Consider the following 15,888-nt stretch of genomic DNA (forward strand, 5'->3'; position numbering starts at 1 on the left):
GACTTACATCTGGGTGTGCTTGTGTTGGTGTGGGTATATTTAGAAGCATTGTGCTTGTTCGTGTCATCCCAACAGTCCTTGGGGTGGTTATTACCCAAAAAGAAAATCCCCATCAAATTAACAGTAATTACAAGTCTGAAAAACATTTTAAAAAAGAAAGAAAAAAAGAGGAAAAAATTGAAAAATTTATGAGAATAAAACTTGTGTGACTGAAAAAAGAAACGTTGGCACATATAAGAAAAAAAAGAAAAATTTAGAAGACAAAATGACACATTTATGAGGTGAAAACAGCAGAATTAGCGTGTCCAACCTGGTGCTAGCGACACAAATTCATTTTTTTAAAAATTAGGTTAAAAATGTAGAAAATGTGAGACCGTCCAGTTAATGTTTCCTGGAATTTACTTCATTTCTAAAGATAAAATCCAGATTTTCCATAAAGTGTAAAACAGCGTGTTCGTATTAATGGCTCTGGGATTTCCTCCCTCTGATTTCTCAATCTGCTGGTGTTGGCACACATATATTTAGACGCATTGTGTTTGTGTGTTTTCATCTAAACACTCATCATCAACCTGGCAGTAAAATTTTGCTTTGATGTCTGATTTCTATTTATAGGAGCTGATTGTTTTCTCTGAAATGTGTTGCAAGAACAACATCAAATATGATCACACACTGGAAAAATACTGGAAACACACCGGCTCATTCCCCGGCACGGGCACCGAAAACACAGAGGAACTTTTTGTGTAACATTAAGCAACATTTCTTTTGTTGAAAAAAACAAAAACAAAAAACTTTTTTAAATTAAAGTTTTAAAGTTATGAGAAAAATTTATGAGAAAAGATTTACAAGCATATTTAAAACAAAAGAAGATAAATAGATGAGAAACAAATGGTAAATTAATGAGCAAAAAGGAAACAAAAAAACCCAAAAGAAAAAAAAACGTCTATGAGAAGAAAGTGGTAGAGCAATTTAAAAAACTGCCAATTTATGAGAAAATGAGAAAAAATGACACATTTATCAGTAAGAATGTAAGATTACATTATGCTTGTGCTGCACTTTGTAGATGGTTAAACTGATTTATTCCAATAAAGTCTGTTAGAAAAAGAAACTGTATTAATGAAACTGTCCTATTAAAAAGGACTAAAGCTAAAACTGGACTGCCAAAGCTGTAGTTCCTCTAATGTCCACTTGGGGCTTCCCATCAGTCAGTACCCACAGACGCCCATTTAAAATGATCACGTTTACAACCTGCTACAAAAACAGTTTGTGTCTCTAAAGATCTCTATAGATAATTTGTTCCTTTGTGCCAACTGTACAAGTCACCCACTTAACTGGATTTAGTCTTTAGGGTGTGGTTACAGTTACAGTTGGATGCAGCTGAATCCTAGTTTATCCAACTATAGGTGCCAGAAAACACCTGCATTTCAAGCCAACGTTCAACATTTCCAGCCAATCAAATGATGTTATTTGTTGTTGCTGCACACACATCACCATGTTTACATGATGCACGCACCTCACAGTGGGTTTCTCCATTTGTGTTTTTTGTAATTGGTGATATAAAACTGTATGCATACACAATTAAAAAGCACTCTAAAGGTTTTGTCATTCCACCAGTGTTCCCTTCCACAGTTATGTGCTTGAAGTCTTCACCGTGTGCTTATAAATAACGGACCTGGGAGGCAGTGACCACAGAGCACCCTCACTACGTGCTTCTCAGCCTACATTCCTCGAGGTCTCCTATGGGGACGCCGCCATCCACACCTCAGAGACTCTGTAGCGTGACTGCAGGAAGTCCCCGCCCAGAACGCTGTGGTACGCAGGACGATACAGCCTTTTGTAGCGCTCGTGTTCGCCTGCTCAGGAAATCACGCTGTGATTAAGCGGCCCTTCCCGAGTGGCTGCGTGATTGCCTGTCTGTCTGCCTATTATGCTGTCCGACTGTTTGTCTCTGCAGTAATGCGACTGTCTGCTCGCCTGTCTCAACTGTCCTCTCGCCCATATGTCTGATTACCTGTCCGCCCTGGCTGCTCACTTTATTACGCTCGCCTCATTCTGCTTAGCTGTAAAAGAGCAATAAGTAAGATTTTCTCTTTTTTTCACTGCAGCACAGAATCCCCATCTGCAGAGGGTTGATAGAGTTTGGATCAATACGAGTGACTAAACAACTATTCCTTCAGCTGCTCAGATTTCTGGCTGCAGTCTGTATCACAGGGAGCACTCTCTGTCTAGACACTAAATTACTTAATACCCCTTTAACTCGAGAGAAACCAATACGTTCGAGGAAATCTTAAATAAAATGTGTAAATACAGTTGTTTTGTGCAGAGAGCCACTGAGGACACAACGGTCAGGTCTGCACAAACTTTGCTGTAACTTTACAATTTGAATTACATAAAAAGAAATCTGTGAAACCTCAGCAAACATAAACAGGTCTGTAGCCCCTTTAGCAGGATGGTCCCTTCTTCTATTGGCAGCTGTAAAGATCTTTCCTGCTTTATTATGTATCAGCTACTTAAAGGTACTTTTTGCAGTGAACCTCTCTGAATAGACTATGTGCGCATTAGCGTATGCTACTTCCGGTGGGGAAACTCCTCTGGCTTCCGGTGTGATAGTCGCGCCTTGTTTACAGTCGGGTTTTCCAAAACAAGTCAACCAAATGGATGAATCAAGCGGCCATTTACATGTCTCAAGACGTCTTGGGCATTTACCAAATATATCTGTAGATGATCTTCATCGACTTGTCGATAATTTTTCCCCCGCGCCTCAGAGCAAAAGAGAGAAAGGATTCAAATTTTATATTTCTCAGTATTTGTATAATTTTGGAGGTAAGTCCCAACATACCCTTCATAAATACTAATAAATAGAGACGCTTACCAGCATTTTTATTTATATCCTGTGACTTTTTTTCACGGTTTGTTGACATGCTGTGTAGGTGTGTACATGCCTGGCTAATATCGACATAACTGGGGAAACATCTGGCTTTGACTAATGTTCACCTGTAGTTTGAATGCTGAACATTTGCCCAGCGATCGGTGTTTTCATCATCCGTGTTGTCATTCTCGGTTGCCATAGCCACGGTATCAACAGGTCAAGGGCGGCGCTCCCAAACTCCGGATCGCTCTGTCTTTTTATTTAAAATTATTCCAGTGGAATAACGATGGAACAACTTTCGGCCAAAGACAACGTTTCCCAGAGGAAGACACGAAGATTTCTCCAGTCTCAAAATATGGAGTACACACCAGAGCTGGTCGTAACTGTGAAGCCGTCCCTTCAGATTTTTATCAGCCATTGTGCGCGCAATTCTGGATCCTTTGGAAAAGGAGTGGAAAGATCTTGTTAAATCTCCCCCCAGCAGTACACAGCGGGACACAGCAATGGCGAGTGTCCAAACCTTCTGCTCTTTGTAACTTAACGTGATGTTTCCGTTTTCGTGTTTTGGACATGATTTTGGAGTCCTTCTTCGCAGTAGCGATTAACCGCAAAATAAAGCTACTGGAAATGTACAACTCTACATCTGGTCTTAAAACAGGAAGTTAGCATTTTCTCATGCACAGTCTATTTAACCTGCAGCTTTCACCACCAGGGGGCGGTGTTTTACCCTCCTTGTCCACACTAAAATAAATAAAGTGTTTTTAAAGACTTTTCCAAAGGACATTTTATGGTACAAAGTGGTATTACACTAAAGTATATCTGATATCTCAATCTACATCCATGTTGTTATACTTTCTGTGTTCCAGTATGGCGTACTGCTTTACTGGATCTTTTAGTAGGTCATTGATTTTTTTGAACCCTAACGTGGTTTGCCAGTCCGTAGAACAGACCGTCATCTCCTGGTGGCCAGTAGTGCCACGACTGAAGTTGCAAGGCACCAATGCAAAGGTGCCTTCTGCGTAACAGTGGCCTGCTTTTCATAGGTAGCAGCTGACTGAAAGCTGTCATGTGACACCATTGAATGAGTCTCTGTCGTCTGAATCATCCAATAGTTCAGCAGAGAAAATTCTTCAGTTTTTTTCTCAAAGCTTCCCGAGCAGAGGTTTATTTTACAATATATCCAATAACAAAAGATTAATATATGCTCCACACATCACATTAAATATGGATGATCCACCAAACTGAAGCAACAAAATGTCTCTCTGCTCAGCAGCATATAACTCTCCTTTGTCTTTCTTTGGTTTCTGAAACTTAACTCCTCTCCACATTCATCTCCAAACTTCTAATCACTCTACTGGCGGACGATTTCTCCAGCACCGTCCCCTCCTGGGGCCCATAAACCTTTGATGGGAACAATGACTGATAACTCGGGAACAAGAAAAAATTAGGCCGCTGCGTTATTGATGATTCACAATCCAGTTCCGAGGTGTTAATAGGGAGCCGTATTTAAACTGCCAATGTTTAATATACACTTCCTGCAGTTGCACTAAATCTGCTGCAGCTTTTTTTGGTTTGGGAGGGGTGTTAATGGAAGAAGCGGAGGGGCAGGTAAAACTTGGCCGCCTGCCCAGGGGACTTTTGGATTTTCTTAGTACTTTGAAGTGACCTGGATATACAGCTTGTGGATAACTCTTTCACTCTCAATCTCTCTTTTAATCTCTCTCCGTTAGTCCCTCGTAGGGTTTTATTTTTCTCTGTTTTTCAATCTTTCTGTTTTACTCAAGATCACTATCTGTCTGCTTCTTTTGTCGTTTCACTTTTCTCATGCTCCCTCCCTTTGCACATCTCCTACTCCCTTTGTCTTGCTGGTTGAACTGTTAAAGGAACACTCCACCCAAATCCCGACTTTGAAAATCAGACTCTGATCTATAGGAGGTGGCTCTGAGTGCTGTAGTCCCACAGCAGTCACGATGGCATCCACCGGTGTCCCAGTTTCATGGTGAAAAGGAGTTTTAAATATCCGCATGAAGTAATCAGAACACAAACACGGCATAATGAACTTCCACTCATTCCCTCTGTCCTCAGTAGTTCCCAATACTCAGCATTTCACTGACATGTGGCTAAATGTGCAGCTATGATGGGTATTTACTTACATTTAAGCCAAAAATATATGTACTTTACAGCTGCAGGGGGAAAATCACCTAAAGTATCAAAACTGTTATGTTGTATTATCATATGTACTTGCACAACTAAAGTACACCTCCTTACACCAAAGTTGACTTGGATGTGAAAAAGCTCACAGGCTGTTGTGCCATTACTGTAAAAAAACAAATATATATATCTCTGCTTTGTGCCATCAGATGAGTTGCTGGTGACTAAGACGCATTACAGAGGCTGATCGCTGAGGAAAAATGTGTATTTCCGGACAAGTTGCCGGTGTTTTCTGGTTGTCAGATTAATGCTGTTGCTGTAATCTGAACTTGGTGTGGAAGATGCTGACTTGTCAGCAAATACTCACAAACTTCTGGCTGAGTGACGCTGAACCTTTAAAAAGAGCGACCTTTTCTTTGAAGGTGATTGGTTTTCTTTTCTGGTTTGTGTCACGCTTGGTGAGTGTTTGCAGACAAGTCAATGGAAACTAGCTTGAATTCTTGGCAACCAAAGCAATCACAAAAGGCTTTTGGTGCAGCATTATACACCTCACCTGGTACCATTGACCTCCAGGAACCACTTGGCAACATTGCTCACTACCCTACCTGGGCTTGTGGTTGCCAGATGGTCATTGACTGGACTCTAGCCATGTGGAACTTCATCTCAAGTCAAGGGGTTATTTTCAGGCCAGTATCATTGTTAATAGCAATGACCACGCCCAGTGCTGTTGACCAACACTGTGCTGCTGGCTAAAGAAAAAGAAAGAGCAGAGGAGGAAGGCATGTTTGCGGGATGTAGTGAAGGAGGGTTAGTGTGACAGAACAGGATGCTAGAGACAGAATGAGACATAAGAAGATGAACTGCTTTGTCTCGGAAAGAGAGCAGCTGAAAGAATAAGGAGAAGAAATATAGTTAAAGATGGCGCCCGTCAGAACCACATGGATGAATTTGGAAACAAAATGTGTTTATTGTGAATAAAATTGTAGCTCAGAGGTATGTGATGGTAACTCTGACCAAAGTACATTGAAGGCTGACACACTACCTGCACATTCACCACTCTGACCTTCACACACACCTTTCTGCATTGGACATAAATCTCAGGTTTACTGAGAGAATTGCAAGACTCAACTTTTTAGTGTTTGAACTCTTTCAGTTTCAGGTTAGAAGAGGATACACACACACGTTTATGAGACGAGCACTGCTTGGGTATTAAGGATGTGATTACGGAAACATTTGGCAATAATTATAATATAGGCAGAGAAGGGTTTCTGGCACAGCTTCAGCCGTTCCACAAGAGAAAGTTTATTATTATTTGTAATAATGTGTATGTGTTAGTCCCCATAGGGAAACAGTTTCTCTGCATTTAACCCATTCACCCAGTGAAGCAGTGGGCAGCCACCAATGCAGTGCCCGGGGAGCAGTGTATAGGGACGGTACCTTGCTCAGGGGTACCTCAGGGTAGCCGTTCAGTGGAGTTGAACCCCCGACCTTCCGATCATGAGGCCACCACTCTACCTACTGAGCTATCCCTGCCCCATAATATGTTCAGTATATTTTACGATGTTCCTAATGAGGGCCGTAAGCCGAAAGCTTTAATTTCATAGCAAGAACGTTGTTCTGTAAATGACCTGAACCCTATTTTCACAATTTTTCTTGTACTTTTCTTGTTTCCATTTGTGGTCAGTCACTTGTCATAGACATTTTTCTGGACGTTTTTGGGATCAGGTCTCTTTTCTAAAACATGTTGTTTGTTTTTAGCCATTTTCTGTCTCATTTTGTGTTGTTTTTTTATGCTTCTGTTTTCATTTTGTATTTTTTAGTTGCTTATAGTCTCTCTTAATGTTCTGTTTATGTGTCTCTAAAGTAATTTTTCAACTTATTATATTCATTTTCTAATGATTTTATATCTTTTAATATTCATCAATTTTATTTCTTTGTCTGTTTGTATAATTTTTGAGTATTTTCTAACTGTTTTGGGTGTTTTTGTAGTCATTCTGTAGTTGTAGATTTTTTCTTTTGCTGTTCGCCTGTCTCTCTTCGTGGTCATTTTGCATTTTTGTTTTCATTTTGATCCATTTTTGCTTTTGTAGTCATGATGGATCTTATTAAGATTATTTTTTTTAACCTTTTTTTCCTGTCTTTTAGACGTCATCTACTTGTAAAAAAAGATTTTTTTTGTTTTTCTAGTGATGCTAGCATATAAGCTAAGGTTAGCTAGCTAGCTACTACAGTAGGTACAAAGCAGCTTCACTGACAAGCTAACTAACTAACATTAACTAACATTAACTAGAAAAAAGCCAGTTTGCCCTAATAGAAGTGACTGCTTGATTGATTAAATGCTAAACATTAATGTTCAATCAGTGGAGAGATTGTTTGACTTACGCTAGCATGTCTGCTAACTCAGATGATGTCGGTGGCTAGTTGGTCTAAACTCCTGGGGCTAAACTGGTAACTTGGCTGGACATTTATCTGCACAGGGCTCTCTATCTGTGTCCCAAAGCTTTCTCAGCTTAAGAGTTTTGGTTACATCCACTAAAACTAGATCTATAGTCTTTAAATATATGCTTTTTTTTAGGTTAATTTAAATGCCTTACTGGATGGAGGTAGTTCTAAGTCTGACTGTACAGTATATCTGTGTTTGACCTGAAATGACGAATCACACAGCTATAAGTGCTAATCACTTCTCCAAAAGTCATCAGCAGTAATGAGTAATGAGTAAACTCTGTCTGCTTCCTGTCGCTGGGTATTTTCTCTCTGCTGATTTGATTTTTGTTCATTTCTTTCTCTTCTGTCTCCATCCAACACCACATGAAATAGCAGTCTAGTCATAAGAGTTCAGCGGGTGCTAAAGGTGAAAGATTTGATAATTACTCCTTACATATTAGTCATTCATTATGTCGATGTATTAATGCGTACCCTGAAATTACTGAGGGCATTATCCTGAAGTAGACCTGGGCTAAAAAAAGATCAGGTTATCCAGATATAGTGTCCAAATTTGAATCCAACTCACGACAGATGTAAGTGGTCTCCAGCTGATTCATATGCTTTGGTATGCCTTGCTCATTTCCTGGACTCGGTCCTGAAGTCCATCATTAACAGCCCCCCCCCCCCCCGTCATGTGCAAGAAGGTCCTAAGAAGGAACTGAATTATGCTGGGAACGGGGATACAATTCAGAGACCAGATGTTCTGTGTAAAATATTTACGTTTTCATGTTGTACAGAGTGCTTTACTAAACCTTTTCCCCTCAAATTCCACACATTAATTCCCATTTGTTCCCTTGACCTGCTCTTCGTAACGGTCTCTCTATTAAGTGATAAAATATGTTGATTATAAGTGCCCTCATTTCCTGATGAGATACGATGTGATTAGGTTTAGAAACAAGAACGACCTGATTAGGGAGCAAAGAAACATGCATTCACTGGTAGGAGACAAACACCAGTTTCCTGTGTGGCTCTAAAGCAACACCACACTGTTTCCTCTTCATTCCCAGTGGACGAGAATCATGATTCCCGGTGCTGCTCGAGGGCTTTTTAGTGTAAAAAAAAAAAGAAGAAGCTGTTTTTAGGGGGATTTTCTAAATTGTTTTTTTCCACTTAGAAGTTCAGTCTGCTGATGCCTTGCTGGATAATTTCACACTGGATGTTATTTTAGCCCTTTCTGTTTACTCTTTGTTGGCTTGAGCTGTGACGTGGTCGTTGCCAGCAGTATTATTTATATTTTCACATGTTTGAGAGGATTACAGTCCTTTTCATTTATGCACTGTGCTGGGCTGGCATGAAAACACAGAGTTCGATGGTCTTTTGTGGGACTAGATTTTTACATATTTGAACAAGCAGATTTTATTTTAAGTTTGCGTAACTGTTGTGAGTTGCTGGCTGCTGCCTCGTACTGACAGGTAGCAGACTGCCACCAGCTGGTGGATCCACCAGCCACCTAGTTGCACTCTATGCTACTTCACCTGACCTCCTAAGTTGGATGTGCCGACATTCTCTCTGTAGTATTAATTGATCTCTAAAGCCTATAAAAACAAGAAAAAACTCTGTGGAAGACTCCAGGAGTAATTAAGGTGTGTTTATCCAGAAAGTCCTCGTTGTTTGGCCCAAATCTGCCCCACATTAGCAGTTTCCTATTCGCCACATCTGGCGGCAGTGGCTCAGGGCTAGTCTGGATTCCACAGCTCAGCTACAGGTTAAACTAATATGAGGCAGATGTTAGGAGCACTGAGACATTTGGTCATCATGTGGTCCAGACAACACCTGCTGTAACTCATGTTACCACCCAGCTACGACTGGTTTATGTGACTTATGTCATAGATGAGCCATTGGTGACGAAAGTAGCCTACATTAAGCCCCGTGTCTGCTCTCTGGGTATTATCACGGTCATGTTTAAGGTAAAGAAAAAGCCTTCATCAGGCAGGGGAACAAATTTTATGAAGGCCGTGAACTCTTTCTTTGAAAAGGTTGGTGGTCTCTAATTCAGATAGCCCTTTTTTAAGCTCTGTTTTTGGTCTCCACCAGCTCCTGAAAACAATATCTGGCTCTCTCACTATTGTCACTTAAAATTTCAACCTTTGTTTCTCAGTCAAAAAAAGGTCTCTGGCTTTACTTTGATCCTGCTTCTCCCCGGTCATAGACTCTGTTTCATAAACTCTGAGCCGTTTTCCCAAACATTTGTATACTGTTCACATCCAGCCATCACCAGAGACCTAAGCCAGCAGCCCGCTTCTCACAACAGCCTGCCTCGTTGTATTAGGAGCATTCGGAAAGAAGGCTTTGACGGAAAGGTCAGGCCACCTTTTCCTATTGAAAATCATTGGCTGCTAAAGATCATGACATTAAAGGTATGAGCAGAGAGGCCATAAGAGAGCGAGGAAGAACAGACGAGTCTGCAGTGGCAAAGACAGACGGATGTCTTTGAGAATACTACAGTCAGAGATAAAGGAGGGTAAAAATACGATAATACAAGCTCTGAATTAAAAACTCTGAGTAAAAGTAGGGAGATATTAAAGAGCTCTGACCCCTTCCTGTTTTTAAAGCTTGGCTACTACCACCACATTTTCAAACAGTAGTTACATTGTACACAACGTCTGTCTGTTAAATGTAAGATTGTTGTGGTTGATTAGTGGCTCTTTGTTCTCCTTTGCGAGTCATTTCACATTAATTTTTTATGATTTTTTTAGTCGTTTTGTTTCTATTAGCCTTCACCTGTATAGGTTATTTTTGTGTGTCATTTTATATGATTTTATGGTCATTTCATAGTAATTTTTATGTTTTTGTATCTGTTTAACTGCTCTCGTTACATAGTGTTAGTGCTAGTGTTACATCTTTTTTTTATGTTTTTGTTACCGTTTCTACTTGCATCTCTCTTCAAGGTGATTTTGTGTAATTTTGTAGTGATTTTTGATTTCGTTATGTCCTCCATCAATCTCACTTTGTGGTCATTTTCTGTTTTTTACTTTCACCTACTGTTCAGTTTGTGTCTCTGAGGTATCATGTTTGTCTTTTTTGTATCTTTTTGTTTCTTTTGTAATTGTTTTGGTCATTTTTTTTACTTATTCTGTATTTTACTAGATTAAAAAAACCTCTGATCACTTGTTTCTCTTTGTTTTGTGGCCTTTTTATGACTTTTATTGGCTGCAAGTTTCCCTTTATCGTCATTTCTGTGTCCTTGTAGTCATTTAGCATCTGTTTGCAGTCATGATTCTTTTTATGCTTGTTTTTAGTGTTTTTCTGTCTTCTGAAGGTCATCTAATTCACTTTGTATTTGTATTTGTTTTCTGTGGTAGTTATTTTGGACCTTTTTGAAATGATTTAATTTCATTTAATAGTTTTGAACATTTTTTTGTCAATATCTGAAAGTATTAAAAAAAGCTAAAAGACAATTATTTAAATCTGGTTTCATGTCCCCTGCTGTAACCTGAAGATTAACGCGGCACCTCTGTTGTAAAATAGCACAGTGTATACTAATTTTTATAAAAAACCTCATTTTACATAAATAATTTTAAACATTTAGAGTCAAAAATGTTTTCATAACTTAAACTTTTGCTGACTTCATTTGAGATTCCAACTTTGCCAGTCAGCACACTGATCCAGATCGCTGCAGCAAAGGTTGAAAAGCACAGTTAGCTGAAAACTTGGCTCAAAAAATCTCTACCACAAAACCAAAAAACTTAGAAACAGTCTGTAAAAGCTAAATAACCTTTTTCTTCTGAGGATTCGGTGGAGACCAAACATGAAACCAACAGAGGGTCAGTTTGGTTGGAGGAAGATCAGGTTTTGAATAAAGAGGGTAAAATGAGGCACATACTTTAAATTAAGCGTGGCCTTGCTTCCTGCTCCAGTGCAGCCCTGTGGCAGTCAGACAGACTTGAATTAAACACCCAGAACACAGGAGGTCACGAAGAGCAGCCAACGGGTTTTTCTTTTACTGTAATCATGAAAAAGTAAGACAAAGGGTAAAAAAGGAGCCGCCCACCTCAGAGTCAGGTAGGACATGTGTACTGTATGTATGCATGTGTTTCCCGGAGCAGCTGCTCTGTTTGCTGTCCTACTTTATGTTTGAAAGCACAAACTGTTCAGCAACGTTTCGCCATGAAATCGATTTTCATCCCACAGTGAAACGAGGCCAGCGCGCTAAAGGCTGAAGAATTAGACATACTGTATGTAGGCTAACGGCGCGCTAGCAGAGAGTCGGTGGAACCAAGTGATTAAAGCAGCAAACGAACCCTGCCGAGCAAAGTGTGTGTGTGTGTGTGTTAAAGTGGGTTGCTTTCAGAGCTGATAGAGGCTCTTCGATGTGGTCGTGGCCCGAGTTTAGTTTTGTGTACATTACTGTCTCAGCTCTGTGTGCATGTATATTTAATACATCCGAGTGCAGCTTATTTCTCCACAGGAGAGGTTCGATTTTGGCCTTTTTTCTTTAGATTCACTTCATTCTCTGGAGTCGTCTCGCGTTTACACGTTTTGTCTTAATCATGGTTTAAAAGACCATGAGTACATTTTTGTTGTCACCCCCTCCCCATAATTTTCATTTTGTGTGTCTTTGAAAGAACTTTCTTTGTAGTCATTTAGTTTTTTCTTTCTTGGCCTTTTTGTGTTTGTGATTTTATTTAAAAAGCTGAATCTAACAGTTAGCATTTTGACCATTTGAGAGCACAGCTGCAGTCTCCTCACTACCAACAATGTTGCAGCTGAAAGCGCTGCTGTAGGTGAACCACAGACACACCTGCTGACGAGCTACAGGTAATGTTTCCCAGCATTCACGGCTGTGTTTGGATATAAAAAGCTAAACTGAAAAAAACAAAATCCCATATTTCGTCTACTGGGGATAAAAAACGTTAAACAAACAGTTAATGTTCAAAGAAAAGCAAAGAAACAAACAAAATCACGAGCTTTCACGCTTACTGTACAAATACTTCTGGTTCCTGTGTGTCCTGCTGCTGCCCCCTGCTGCTCTGGAGTGTGAACAAATGTACACATAAAACACTTACAAGGAAAGCACTAATCTTTCTTTTCTTAATTAGTTATTATAGGAGTTTAGTCTTAAAGAACAACCTACTGAGTCATCAAAACATCTGATGGATTTGCTAAAACATTTAGATCTAATATAAGATATAATGCTCTTCTCTCCCCTTTTGCACAGTCGAGCGTGTCAGGATACATTTCACTGCGTGTTGTACTTGTATAACTATGCATGTGACAAATAAAGAATCTTGAATCTAGATCTGTGGGGCAAGCCTTGAATTTAAATGGAAATAAATTACGTTTATTGTGTGCTCACTTGTAATTTCTGCCCTTAAATAGGCTTTAAAAACGTTTTCGTTTGTGCACAAACTTGCTCGATCTCCTGAGACAAAGTCCCTTCATAGTCAATTTTAGTTCTTTATCGGTCATTTTGCCCTGTTTGAGGTCAACATGCACCTTTTTGTGCTCGTCTCTCTTTGCACCTCCAGCTGGTAGGATACCTGCGGGTATACCGAGAACACAGCGAGATCGTACATCTTACCTGGCCCGGGTCCCCCGAGGAGCCAACGGAGTGAGAGAGACGTCAAGACTGCCTTTGACTTCATATATCACGTGTTATTATTGTTCTTGTGTGTTTTCTATTCGAGGGCCACACAGCAAATCACTCACCAAACACTTTGTCCTTTTATCCTTAGCCAGTGAGCTAAAGATTCATTCTAACTCTAACTCAATGAGTTTCACCAACGGCAGCACAAATTTACGCCTTTCACCTCCCTCACAGAGGACGACATTAACCTCTGACCCTGCAGCTTTCTGCCTTCGAGCTCTACGGCAACACGCATGTGCTTTCAAAAGCAGTTTGAACCGTGTAACATAGATGTATAACACGCTAAACGTGGAGTTTGATCAGCTGGAGTGAGACCGTGATGGAGGGTGGCATTTCAGGCTGCAGCTCTTAAACTTTGGCGTAGCCTCTGTCGTCCAATCACGACTTTTTTTAAAAACAACTGCTGAAAACAAGTTTTTATAGGTCAACTCTTTGTTAATAGTTTATATAGTGTTAAACCTGCCACTTCCTCACTCCTCTCCAGCAGCACTAACTATGAAACACAGCAAATCTGACTTTATTGAGATCTGCACCGTGAACGTATGACAGGCACGAGAAGGTTTTAACGTTTTGTTGGCGGTTGCTAAAGTAGCTCCATGTTTCTGAAATCATCGTGACTGGAGGCACTGCTCACGTAATCTCACTGCTACTACGGTGACTGAAGGTACCAGCTTATTAACAGTGGCACAACCACACAAACAGATGAATGTACCCAGCGTCATGCATGTCTAAGTACTTCTCAGTATTATTGCATATAAGTCACGTGTTTTCATTAGGAACCTGTTTTGAAGACTTCAAACTCTCCTGTAGGCATCGTGCAGGCAACATTTTGAAGGTGGTGTCTAATTACTGCAAACATTCATTATATATTTCTTTAGATCAGCTGGTGCCTCCGATGATGATCTCCAAGGAAAAAAGCAGAAATTAGACCTTCAAAAGCAAGAAAATGATAAAGTGCACCACAAGAAGTTCATATAATTGCTGTGAGTTTGCACAGTTTAACCCTCATTCTCGTCAACGTTTCCCGTCTGTGTGCAGCCGACGTCTCACTCCGACTTCTGCAGAGAATAAAAAATGTTGCAGAAAAACACCCGAGCTCGCAGCCCGGAGCAGGTGGAAATAACTGGCAGCACACCGTCAGCAGTTGGTGAAAATGCTGACCAACACAAAGCACTCCATCAACTAAACATTAAAGGATCAATATTGTGGAAAACAAAACACTGCAGCAATGAAGGGCTGGGAGACGGAGGGGAGGCGGCAGAGTAAAAACACCTCCCTCTCGCTGTCGAGTGCTTAACAGTTTGATGTGCATGCAAACTGCCTGCGAATGAAAGTCAAACGTGATTCACTGATTCATATTTTACATGAAGACAAAAGCAGACTGATCTGAGCTTGACGCTGCGAGAAGAAGCGGCAGAATGAGAAACATCCGACAGGTTTCAGCCGAGGAGCGGGCGATGATGATGTCGGTTCTCTCGGGAAAAAGATTTGGATTTTTTTTATTTTAAAAGTTGTAAAAGCGAAGCTCTCAATTTACCGGTCGATCTACGTCCCTACCCTCACCTATGGCCACGAGCTGTGGGTAGTGACCGAAAGAACGAGATCGCGGATACAAGCGGCAGAAATGAGCTTCCTCCAAAGGGTGGCTGGCCTCTCCCTTAGAGATAGGGTGAGAAGTTCGGCCATCCGGGACGGGCTCAGAGTAGAGCAGCTGCTGCTCCACATCGAAAGGAGCCAGCTGAGGTGGTTCGGGTATCTGACAAGGATGCCCCCTGGGCGCCTCCTGGGTGAGGTGTTCCAGGCATGTCCCACCGGGAGGAGGCCCCGGGGCAGACCCAGGACACGCTGGAGAGATTATATCTCTCGGCTGGCCTGGGAACGCCTTGGTATTCCCCCGGATAAGCTGGAGGAGGTGGCTGGGGAGAGGGAGGTCTGGGCCTCTTTGCTTAGGCTGCTGCCCCCGCGACCCGGCCCCGGACAAAGCGGATGAAGATGGATGGATGGATGGAAGGAAGTTGGGAAATTAATTTGGATTTTTACATTAATGAGTTTTTGTCATTATACACAATATAACGTGTCTTTCTTTTGCACATTATTTAAATCAAAATGCTCCATTTAGTTTCAATATTTACATTTTTTAATTTACTTATGTTTTAATGTCTTTTGTTTTAAAGTGGAATAAATGGATTTGTGTGAGACTTGATGGGACAAACGTTAAATACCACCCCTCAGTTGGACTTTTCCACCTATTTTTCAGCTGGCTCCACTAGATACCTAGGTATCCCCTCTGGCCATCACCAGTAATTTAAGTGTCTTGCCCAAGGACACAACGACCAAGACTGTCCGAACCGGGGCTCGAACCAGCAACCAACTCTTGAGCCACGATCGCCCTGATATTCCTGTGCTTAAACTGCTGTTTTAAAAATAAGTGATCCATTTTCCTTTTTGGATTTCTTTTTTAATAATTTGTTTTGATTGACAAATAAAATTTAAAATACACAAAGACAATCAAGAGTGAAACAAAAACAAGCCTACATGAAACAAATGTGTGCAGATGAGAGTAAGCTGACATTTCCAGACTTCTCTGGTCCCCATGACGACCCATCCCCCAATAAAGTGTGTGCCTCAGCAGGTGGAGAGAATCTTGTTTGCAAAGGTTACACCTTTCCTGAATTTTGCGGTCCCCACGTTACCCATCAGTTTAGCTCCACCCCTGCAGACACTCATTTCGGCACGTGCAGCAATGTTAGACGGAGAAAAGAAAAGCAGGTAAGTCAAAAGCCCAAATTTGCAGTTACGC

General features: G+C 40.8%; 1 protein-coding gene across 4 annotated transcripts in view; it reads right to left on the reverse strand.

The window, feature by feature from the left end:
* LOC147320341 (rho GTPase-activating protein 7) overlaps positions 1–15,888 on the reverse strand; it is a 107,791-nt gene that overhangs the window by 44,997 nt on the left and 46,906 nt on the right. The window contains exon 1 of one of the 4 annotated variants that reach the window (XM_086308250.1): positions 5,623–12,686. The exons of the other annotated variants lie outside the window; for them this stretch is intronic. The gene's annotated coding sequence lies outside the window, so the exon portion shown is untranslated. Of the gene's footprint in view, positions 1–5,622; positions 12,687–15,888 lie in introns of those variants that run through there. 4 annotated transcript variants of the gene reach the window in all.

The sequence above is a fragment of the Aulonocara sp. 'chitande type north' Nkhata Bay genome, linkage group LG10 (assembly GCF_057382095.1).
Source record: "Aulonocara sp. 'chitande type north' Nkhata Bay isolate Kocher_YH1m ecotype deep benthic linkage group LG10, A_spYH_male_GT1.1, whole genome shotgun sequence".
NCBI lineage: Eukaryota > Metazoa > Chordata > Actinopteri > Cichliformes > Cichlidae > Aulonocara > Aulonocara sp. 'chitande type north' Nkhata Bay.